General features: G+C 47.1%; 1 non-coding gene across 1 annotated transcript; it reads left to right on the top strand.

The window, feature by feature from the left end:
• The first annotated feature begins 10,745 nt into the window (after positions 1-10,745).
• Positions 10,746-10,818, top strand: Trnap-cgg (transfer RNA proline (anticodon CGG)). Its single transcript has one exon. It is a non-coding gene; the product is annotated as a tRNA-Pro (tRNA).
• Positions 10,819-11,617: the final 799 nt, after the last annotated feature.

The following is an 11,617-nucleotide window of genomic DNA, read 5'->3' as shown; positions in this document are numbered from 1 at the left end:
TGAGTCGGATGCGTTACCGCTACGCCACACCTGGAAGACGAGAATCGTTCTGTTTTCTGCATGCTATAACTACGTCGGGTAGTCAGTATTTTCTTTTTTTTCTCGTTTAGAAACGTAGATTTCAGTCCCTTCATGCTCGCGGCTACCTAACAGAAGATAGTTCATTAGTTTGTTATGCGGTGCCGAGGATCGGAACGTCTATCTGGCACGTTTTGCCGCAAAACGTATTAGCGTAAGGGCAGATAGGTTGCGGCAATCGCACTGACTCTCTAAGCAGTTAGCCCCGCCACGGTGGTCTAGTGGTTATGGCGCTCGACTGGTGACACGGAGGTCGCGGGATCGAGTCCCGGCCACGGCGGCTGCATTTTTGATGGAGGCGAAAATGTTTGATGTCCGTGTACTTAGATTTACGTGCACGTTAAGGAACCCCAGGTGGTCCAAATTTCCGAAGCCCTCCACTACAGCCTCTCTCATAGTCATATCGCGGTTTTGGGACGTTAAATCCCAGATAATATTATCTCTAAGCAGTTAGTCATATTTATGTAGAAAACAATGTGCATCTGAACTGCACACTTAACGCTTTAGTTTTCCTCACGCGTCCGGTCATATTTTCGGTCCGTTTTGTTTGCGTTCCACGTACTATACCACCGCAGTAGTTCACTCTAGCCGAGCCGATCACTAGGCTTAGAGCTGCACTCCATGCTCCACGATCGCTGTGAGGAACGTGGATATTCAATTACGAAGAGTGTAATAACCGTTCAAATGTAGTTTTGATCATATCTGACTGAAGTGAAGCCGTATTTGCACCTTCGACTACAGAAATCAGCAGCTACAAACGTGAGTGAGATTGGAAACGAGATTGAGAATCAGCAGCTACTACGAGATTGAGCGTTACATTGGCTCACTGTTACCGGCAACGTGCGGCTTTCAGTAGTACGAGCCCGTATGGAAGGAATCACGTCTAGAGTAGGTTGATGTTGATTGTCAGACTGATACTAATGTCATATTGCGTTGCCAATGATATGTTCTTTCGATGCAGTTATATGAACTACATTCACGACACTCGATCACACACTTCAGAGAAAGCACACGTGCTCGCGCTCGACAGATGATTGCTTTAGCGTATACGTACGTCCGTCGCTTAACTAGAACTAAAGCTTGATGTGTGTAGGACACAAAATAGAATAGTATTTTGAAAATACTCGATAAGTCTTTCTTTCGACTTCTCGCGATCCAATACCAAATCTTATACAAATCCAACCAGCGCACCCAGTTTTTTTCCAATGTGCGGCCAGTGTCCCCAGTTTGCAGGCAGACACTGTACAGCGTCGTCAATGCCTGCCAGTGCGCTGTAAGACATTGAGCCACAACGAACAGTATTCCCAGCGTCTTTCAGCGCACTGGGCGGCACTGCTGTACAGTCTGTCCTAGTGGCTCCCAGCGCGCTCTGGTACACTGGGACGCTATTTTTGTCCGATAGGGACAGAAATGCGAATTACGTAACTAGTTGGTCGTTCAAAGCTTCCAACCTATTACAAAGGGCACAGTCATAATTCTTCATTGTCATCAACCGTCGTATCAACAAAGTGCACATAATGCCTCACAGATGGTACCTCACTTCTCCGCAGAATGACGAATAGTGTTGTAGTGGGTGCTTCCCAACTTCACAAAAGTTATGATTTATGACGTAATGGGTACCTTGCTAGTGTACTTGTATTAGTAGCCCCAAGAGAGTTTATAACAGGCTCTAGAAATGCCGCTGTTCCAGCTTTGCCTGTGACTGTGACTTTCGCAGGCCCTCTGGCGGTTTTTTGTGCCGCTTACTGCAGCAGTTCTATTAGTGGGCGCTATCGCACTCGAAGCAGTGGGCGCCGGAAAAAAGCCCTTTGTGCATGTGGGAACTCTACTACTTTGTCGACGATTTGCCACGCTAACACGACGCGACAGGCAAATCAGCTAGCTACAGCGTCGTCACCAAACCAAATCATTGCACCACTCAACATTGTAAACTCTACATTGCACCAATGTAGAATTTACTACAAGAATGCATTCAAAGCCTCTGTTACGCTGAAACTACTGAAGTGCTCCAGGTCGGCATTCGTTAGTGTCATGGCGCAGTACTTCATTTCGCCGCCTCTTGAGGGCGACAGCAATCCGCCAAAGATCCCTTTGAAAGAAAGGCGTGAGAGGTATAATGCGCACTTGCAAAACGTTCGGCATGTGCATCGGTGGCGTCGTGGCAAAATCACTGTTCACATGTCGTCGCAGACATGACAGGACGTGGGTTGGATTTCCTTGCCATATAAATCAACGAAACATTTTTTGTTTTTTTTTCTTCGTCATCTGCTGGTGTAAGTTTTACCGATATCACTTACGTGACGAAAATGATGTCAGTGAAGACTTGTTGGGCGCCAGCATAAAACACATTATTAAGGAAGTTGCACGCACTACCCGTAGGGAACCCTGAGCAGTATGCGAAGCAGCATGGGGTCAACGCAAGTTTCCATTAGTTTCCGTTCGTCGTTTCCGTTAAGTTGAGATTCGTAGCTACCGTTACAGTTACCGTTTGGTTTCCATGGTACCTACCTCGTATCGGACACGTGTACTGAACGAACCGGCGCGAATTCGCACCAGTGATGCGCAGTATGTTCACTACGCTCGCTCGTGCTTTTATAAGCTGTGGCTCAGTAAACGTCGCCGTTATTCTTGCACTGATCATGATGCTGTAAGCGTCGTCCCTATGCCCGTGTCATTCGCCATACATGGTGTCAGAAGTGACCCGGTCACGTCGGAGGCAATCGTTCATGTGCCTGTTACGTCGTGGATCTCCTGAAGGCTCCGGGGCCATTGCGGCTGACGGCTAACGTCACGGAAAACTGGAAGCGGTTTAAGCAGAAGTTTGAGTTACTTCTGCAGGCGACGGCGGCAACGGACCAGCAGAAAACGGAAGCATCGAAGGCAGCGCCACTGCTGAGCATTGCCGGTGATGCGTTGGACGTCTTCAACAACTTCCAGTTCGGGTCGAACGAGGACAAGAAAGACTACAGCGCCGTGGTGAGAAAATTTGATGCCTATTGCGCCGAAGTTAGCAATGAGGTGCATGAGAGATAGGTGTTCCGTTCAAGAAAGCAAGCTGAAGGGAAACCATTTGAAATAATCATTCGTTACTTGAAAAAAACAGGCAGCTCAGTGTAACTTTGGCACGTTGCAAGAATCAATGATAAGGGACCAAATCGTATTTGGCACGCACAATCCTAGACTACGCGAGAAAATGCTGCGGGACAACCAGATGACATTGCAAAGAGCAGGGGAAATGTGCAGTTCAGCGGAGATGATAGCACAGCGAAACGAAGTATGGCATAGAGGCGAACATAGTGTCGATGCGGTGTCAAGGCGCCCGCCCTCCTCGAAAGAAGAAAAAGAAGCGAAGAACGACGTCGCCATCGCAGGTGCAACCGCTGGCAAAAACCCAAACAATGCGCAGCCTTTGGAAAAAAATATCGGGTGTGTCACAAGCCTAGCCTCTTTGCAAGTTGTTGTGCGTCATCTGCAATAAGCCAAGTTAGCAAACAGCAAGACGAGTGCTTCGACATCCTCGAGATCACAACAGCAAGACGCGAAAGCACTGGATGGTTAAGGCTGAAGATAGCAACTGCGAGATAAGGTTTAAAGTGGACACCGGATCCTAAGCAGCCTTGTTTCCCATGTCCATTTGCTGAAAACTGTGCGGAGCAGAAGAGTTCAAACCAACAAACTCGGTCCTGCGGGCATATGACGGTGGTACCATATCCTCTTTTGCAACGTGTACGCTGGAAATAAATCTTGGAAATACTACTGCTCCGGTCACGTTTCTTGACGTGAAATATGGTCGGCAGGCTATACTTGAGCTTGAAGCAACTGAAGCTCTGGGTCTAGTCAAGCGTAGTGTGTACGTCGTAGAGAAGACTGGAAACGACGAACTTCTCGAAAGATGCAGACGTGTCTTCGAAGTTCTCGGCTCTTTTCAGCAGACCTACAGCATGGTCATGAAAGCTGGGGCAGTGCCCAACGTGCAACAAGCTCGATGCGTTCCGGTGGCGCTAGAAGAACCTCTAAAGAAGGAACTTGAAAGATTGGTACGTAGCGGCATAATTGCTCAAGTGAATGAACCAACCGACTGGGTCAGCCCTTTAGTTCTGGCAAAGAAAGATGGTTCGCTAAGGGTGTGCATGGAGCCCCCAGCTGTTAATAGTAAATAAAGCGGCAGCGTTTCCCGCTTCCTCGACGCGACGATATGGAAGCACGTTTAACCAATGCCTCGTATTCCAGTTGCCTGGACGCGAACTCGGGCTTTCATAAGATACCGCTTGACGAGCGAACTTCCAAGAGCTGCACATTTTCATCACGGTTAAGGAGATGCCGCTTCCTCCGTTTGTCTTGTCTTTCAGCAAAGCATGAGTCAAGTATTTGATGGCCTACCGGGTGTACTGGTGTACATTGACAACATCTTAGTATGGGGTTCTAGCAAGCAAGAATACGACGAGCGGTTAATAGCAGTGCTGAAAGCTGCCGAGAAAGCAGGATTGACTTTCAACGCGCAAACATGCAGGTTTGGGGTGAAATAGGTGAAGTTCCTCGGTGATGTCATCAGCCAAACGGGCATATCGCCTGACCGAAAGCTAATCAAACGCTTGGCAAAAATGCCGCCACCAACGACTAAGAACGACGTCCAGCGCATGCTGGGGGTGCTTAACTACTTCGGAAAATTCGTGCTGCGACTGTGCGAGCGAATGACGCTTTTACGCGAGCTTATCAAGTCTCGTTCAGAGCTTGAATGGACAGCGAACAATGCGCAGGAGTGGAAAAAACGCAAGTTTTGACCACCGCCCCCTGCTTGAAATCTTTGATCCCCGAGGGAAACTAAGATAAGCTGCGACGCATCGAGGGACGGTGTCGGTGGAGCGTTATTGCAAAGCTACAAACGGAATGGCGGCCGGTTGCATATGCATCTTGGGTCTTAACCCATCCAGAAAACAACTATGCGGAAATCGAAAAACAAGCCCTGGGGATATGTTTTGGCTGTGAAACATTTCACGAGTTCGTGTACGGAAGAAGGGAGCGAAACGCAACTGATCACAAGCCGCTTGTAGCGATCACACGAAAAGAAATCGCTGACATGCCGCCGCGGGTGCAAAGGTTCTTTTTGCGGTTACGAAAGTGTGACTTTGTGTTACTGTAGATTCCCGGAAAGCAACTGGTTTTCGCCGTCATGTTGTCACGGTCGACACCGGATCAACCGGAGACAAAGTTGGCCCAGAAAAGGACGTCGAGGTTCATGCGGTGTAGTCTTTGGGCTGCATGATAACGCCGGAAACGCAACGGCTGCTACCTAAAGTCGGTGATGACAAGTTTAGAAAGCGGGCAACCGGTAACAGGTGAACTGAAGCCATTTTCGAAAGAACTGTCTCTCATTAATAGAGTAATATTGAAGGGTCCTTAAGTTGTCATACCGAGGAGTATGCAACAAAGCATGCTGAAAAGAGCTCATGCTGGCCACCTTGGGCTGCAGAAGTGTAAAGAGAGGGCTCGAAAGCTCATATTTTGGCCAGGTTTGAACGGCGACATTGTGGCGCTAGTAGGAAGCTGCGCAACGTGCAGAAAATAGGCCTACCGGCAGCCACAGGAACCACTACTAATGCGAGAAGTTCCGGAATTTGCCTGGTAGAGGGTCGGATTTGATATCTTTTCTAATGCTGGAACGTCGTTGCTTATGACTCCTTTTCAAGTTTTCCCGAGGTCGAAAAGCTCGAAGACAACCGCAGCAATCACGATCGCAGCTCCTCGCGCCGTGTTGGCCAGGTATGGTGTAGCAGTAGAAGTATGCACGGATAATGGGCCCCAGTTTTCGAACCATGAATTTGCCAAGTTTTCCAAAAAATATAACTTTAAGCATATAACCTCGAGCCCCTGTTATCCGCAGTCGAACTGCTTGGCGGAAAAGGTTGCGCAAATTGTAATGCGAATCCTCAAAAAGACCCTAGAGGCGAGGCAAGACTTCTGACCGGGTCTTTTAGTCTATTGATCAGAAACTCTAGAAGACGGGCATTCGCCGGGCGAACGTTAGCAAAGAAGGAGACTTCGTTCTAACCTTCCTGACTTTCGCAGGGTGTCCCGAACGAATGTGACGAAGCACCACCAAGACAAAGCTGGAAGGCCTTTGGGAATACTACATAGGAGCACAACGGTTCGCCTTCAGGATGCTGCGGGCTGGTCACAAAAAGCGAAGGTGGTCGCTGAAAGTGGTCCACGATCCTACCTGGTAGAATCTCAAGATCATCGCGTGCTGCAGCGAAACCGCAGACATCTACTTAAGACGAAAGATCGGTGTAGTAGTAACAGTGATGACCACGACGAGAGTCCGACAGGTTCGAACTCCCATTCACCTGATCTTGCCCGCACCCTCAGAACCAACTGCGGAAGCAGCTGAAGCGACATCTCCAGAAACGTCCGAGGGATCAAGGCTACCAGCAAGCGGCTGCGAGTTTTCGCCGGGCATCTCATTGCCGCCAGCTCCGAGGAGGTCGACGCGCACTACCAGGCCCCCAGTACGATTATGCTATGACAAAAACTTCAGTCAAGTGCCATAAGCTGTGGCGAATGTTTCTAGATATCTAAGTGTTTAATTTGGTTGTTCCACCAAAGAGGGTGTTTCAGACACGTGTACTGATTGTATCGGCGCGGATGCAAATCGGTGATGCGCAGTATGTTCATTGTGCTCGCTCGTGGCTGTGGCTCAATAAACGTCCTCGTTATTCTTGCACTGACCATGATCCTGTGAGCGTCATCCCTATACCTGTGGCATTAGCCATACACCAATCTGGGAGCGGAGCGCGCGCGCGCTTCGTCACAGTGACGACCCCAGCGGAGTATGCAACGCTTACCGTCGCGCATGTAACCCTTCGCAGTATCGCGCGCGGAGCTGCAGGTTTGTTGCGCTATTCCGGAGGGCAGAGGAGCTTCGGAGAAGATTGCAGCGTCGGAGAGGAGAGGGAGGAGGATGCACATGCGCAGAGGGGGTGTGGTCGCCGCATGGCGGAGGCAGGCAGAGACATAGCCCCGACTATAAGCTGCTTCGCATCTAAGGTGAACCAAGTGTTTACTCCTGTACAAAATTTTGTGTCAATTTTAGATTTAGATGACTTTCTTTAATTGCGCGAATGGATACTCGTGACATAAGTTGTTTCCAGTGAGCTTCAGCGCAACTTTCTCTACACAAAATGTACCGAGTTTCTCCTGTATGCTATCATACTTTATGAGTCAAAAGCTTCCGTCAAGTCGAGAAATGAAAAACATGCGTGATATTCTGACTATCTACGTTCGTAGGTATGTTACGTGGACGCATAAAGCCTTTTGATAACGCTTTTTCAGTTGGTATGTTCGGCGGGGCCACCGGCGGCCCGCCTTCGGAGAACATTGCCTAGTGTATAAGCGGGACTATTTCTTTAGTCGCGAAGGCAACCGGCTGCCGCGCTTCGGTCATCTGGGCGGGGCCTCTCCAGTATTGTTAAGTCGTATCCGCCTATAAATCTAAAGATATACCTGTTGGTCCATCTTTTGTATGTACTATGCCACATATTCTCAATGGCAGAAGCAATACAATTTGCCATGGGGGAGAAAGGTTCATGACGGTGTATACCACAGCGCATGAGGAAGCTCTTGCGAGCAGAAGCACCGGGCGGCATGACGTCAACAAAGAAATCCATAAGGGCATAGTTTGAATGCATAAGTAGTTTACAGGCTGCCGCGAAGCGACATGCTGATTGTGCGTCATCAAGACTCCTTAGACGTCAATCGTCGCTTACGTTTCCGACAATCTTTCTGCTTGAAGAATGAACTTGGGAAGGAGGTCGTTGCACTGCGAAAACACGTTAAAGCGCCCAGAAAGTATACTGTCAGAGGGAAGAGCACTTTTATAGAGTCGATTGTTTTTGACATCCTTCGACATCTAAGCGCTTGACTTTGGGGTTCGGCTCTTGTTTTTTTTATGGATGACCTATAGTCTCGAACGAGCCTGTATTCATAGAGTGGTAGAAATGTAACTTTGTGTAGTTTTTGAAACGATGGAATTGTGGGGAACCAATCAGGGGATCTCAGAGGATCACCTAATAATTTGTTTTCGCCGTAACAACAGCTTTCTATCATTGTATCATTAGCACTTGTGGTTGTGCCCCACAGATCAACACCATTGTTAGAAGCAGAAACGAACAACGAGTTACAAGGAAGGAGTTCTAAGGCAGCCAGAAATCCTGTACAGTTGTACTGCAAGAACTCATTACTGAGTGAAAGCTTTCGAAGGAGAAATTAACATGTGCATCCCATGACATGTTTGCATGAAAGATAGACGCAGACAGTTTAGAGGACTGAACCTAAATAACCGATGTGCCATTGAAAAATAACAGATATATAAGAGACGCATATTGACGGGGATAAAACATCAATACTTTCGTTTTGCCGACATCCAAACCAAAGTGGTTTGGTAGGAACCATTTCTGAAATAAATCTACGGTAACGTTGGTCCGATCCGCTAAATAAGAAGCAGGGCGACCAGGACGTAAGTGCTCGTGACAAAAGCATTAACGGCGTACTTAACCGCCCCTTCAACCATAACGGTATTGGCACGGGTGGACACTTGCGCACGTTGGTTGCACATATTAAATGTAAGGTCCGCGCAGCGACGAGGACTGATGAAGATAAAACACACACAGCCCTGACTTTGTTGTTGAAACGTTGTTGAAAGTCGACGTTGTGTGTGTTAACTTCGTGAGTCCGTGTCTGTTGCGCTGCTCTGAGATTCATTATCTCTTTTATATATCAGCAATCAAACCTTCCAGCGTTATTGCTGGTTCTCTCGTGAGCTCGAGAATAAACCTGTCTAGTCGCTTCCTGCGCGTATTCTTAACAGAACAATTTGTAACAATTGCGTCGCATGAATAAAACAAAGATAAAAAGTGTGCTAAAAAGCGTAATGATCGACGTTCGCTTCTTTAGATTGTAAGCATATTTACCTATATATTTGAAATGACAATCATTTGTCATTTCTGATTCATCTACTGATGCCGGTATAGTGCTGCCTCCATATACGCAGCTACACGCTTCTTTCCATCATGCCACCGCCATCCACTTGGCATCGGTACCATCTGCCATCATTTTGTTCACTTTCACCGTTATCAAACATTCTGACCACCTGTTTCCAGCTGACGCAGTATTGTTTCCACCACATCCACTAATATTTACGTTTTATCCAGCAAGGATTCAAGCATCCTGCAACCCAGGATTTTGAATAGGGTGAACCAAATTTTTTTTCAGATAGCGCTGCATGATGATCTTCACTCGTTCGTCTTTGTCTGCCTTAGCGTTAAAAATGGCGCAGGCTCCTCAGTGTTGCTTCGAAACCATACGCCACCCTATCACACCGCTCAATGTACAGATACCTCGTAACGTGCGATGTACTTGCAAGTAGCAGCGGCAAGTTCGTTTTGTGTTGCATTGCGCACGAAATTTGAGTTTAAATCATGAAGTCCGTTGGCAGAAAATTCACACAGCTTCGCGCTAATGGCCTCAAGCATCAAAAAAGTGCGGAGCTCGGCAGGGTTCGGTCTTCGCCTCTTTCTTTCTTTTTCTCTCTCGTCTATATTTCTTCTGTCTTTTAGTTCGTGCTTATTTTATCACTCTCTCGCTCCCCCTCTCTCTCCCCCCCCCCCCTCTCTCTCTCTCTCTCTCTCTCTCTCTCTCTCTCTCTCTATATATATATATATATATATATATATATATATATATATATATATATATATATATATATATATATATATATATATATATATATATATATATATGAGAACTAACAGACAATAATGCCAAGGAAAGTATAGCGGATGTTTTTAGTAATAAATGTAAGGTAATTGTGAAGAAAGAAAAGTGGACGAAAAGATAGCTTGCCGCGGGCAGGGACCGAACCTGCCGGTTCGGTCCCTGCCTGGCCATATTGTGCATCACAAAGAAAACGAGCCCTTGAAATTAACACTTCTTTCCTTCATTCATAGCGAGGGTCTCGTTCTGGCAGACTTGATGCTTTCAGGTTGTATGCGAGGGATTATTGGTCAGCTGCCAGCTCGTAATAAGTTCACGTGCTACGTGACGCCAACAGGCAGAAAAAAGAGTGTTCCACACTCGCCGTCATGGCTACTGGCGGCGCTGACTAACGCTCCCACGTTTAAATGCACACATATACCCTATAAAGTTGACGGGGGGATGGCCGCCGCGGTAGCTCAGTTGGTAGAGCATCGGACACGTTATTCAAAGGTCGCAGGTTCGGTCCCTGCCCGCGGCAAGCTATCTTTTCGTCCACTTTTCTTTCTTCACAATTACCTTATATTTATTACTAAAAACATCCCCTATACTTTCCTTGGCATTATTGTCTGTTAGTTCTCATTAATATTGTGTACAACAAAGAAAACGAGCCCTTGAAATTAACACTTCTTTCCTTCATTCATAGCGAGGGTCTCGTTCTGGCAGACTTGATGCTTTCAGGTTGTATGCGAGGGATTATTGGTCAGCTGCCAGCTCGTAATAAGTTCACGTGCTACGTGACGCCAACAGGCAGAAAAAAGAGTGTTCCACACTCGCCGTCATGGCTACTGGCGGCGCTGACTGACGCTCCCACGTTTAAATGCACACATATACCCTATAAAGTGGACGGGGGGATGGCCGCCGCGGTAGCTCAGTTGGTAGAGCATCGGACGCGGTATTCGAAGGTCGCAGGATCGGTCCCTGCCCGCGGCAAGCTATCTTTTCGTCCACTTTTCTTTCTTCACAATTACCTTACATTTATTACTAAAAACATCCCCTATACTTTCCTTGGCATTATTGTCTGTTAGTTCTCATTAATATTTTGTATAACAAAGAAAACGAGCCCTTGAAATTAACACTTCTTTCCTTCATATATATATATATATATATATATATATATATATATATATATATATATATATCTTTCTATTTTTCTCTATCTCTATTTCTTGCTGCAGGTGTCTCTTTCACTCTACGATACGCTTTACTCTCTTCCTCCTTCTTCCCGCCTCCTCACACTCACACCTCTCCTACTCAATATCACTGGCTTTTCCCACCTCCTATACTATACAAGGTTATGTCATGCTCAGCAAGCGTTCCGGGATAGCCGAGTTGTTGCGATACTCGCCTTCGGATTGGGGGCGCGGTTTCGAATCCCACCTCGTCAATAATTTTTTTTTCACCAATGATTTGCCTGTCTTTCTTTAGATCTCTGTCTTTCCCTCTGTGCGCTCGTCCACTCGTCCATTAAGGTTGTTGCATTCCACGTCAAACTAAATGGCACACGGGTTCTGGGAGCGGCAGAGGACAAAGATAGCGTGTGGCGATTCATGATGATGATCATTGTCTGTCGACGTGGAACGTCATCATAAAAAGTTGACGACTGCACTGTACAAAATGCTTTCAAAGTTTTCGAAGCGCCGCCATTATTTCATATTTCGGCCACACTTCTCTTTTCGCTGTACGCATTCTTTCATGTTCCTTCCGCTGCAATGCCGGCCCGTGGTGAATA

Source organism: Rhipicephalus sanguineus, chromosome 7, assembly GCF_013339695.2.
Source record: "Rhipicephalus sanguineus isolate Rsan-2018 chromosome 7, BIME_Rsan_1.4, whole genome shotgun sequence".
In the NCBI taxonomy this organism is placed as follows: domain Eukaryota; kingdom Metazoa; phylum Arthropoda; class Arachnida; order Ixodida; family Ixodidae; genus Rhipicephalus; species Rhipicephalus sanguineus.
The sequence above is the reverse complement of the archived record's forward strand: the minus strand, read 5'-3'. Positions and strand labels throughout refer to the sequence as shown.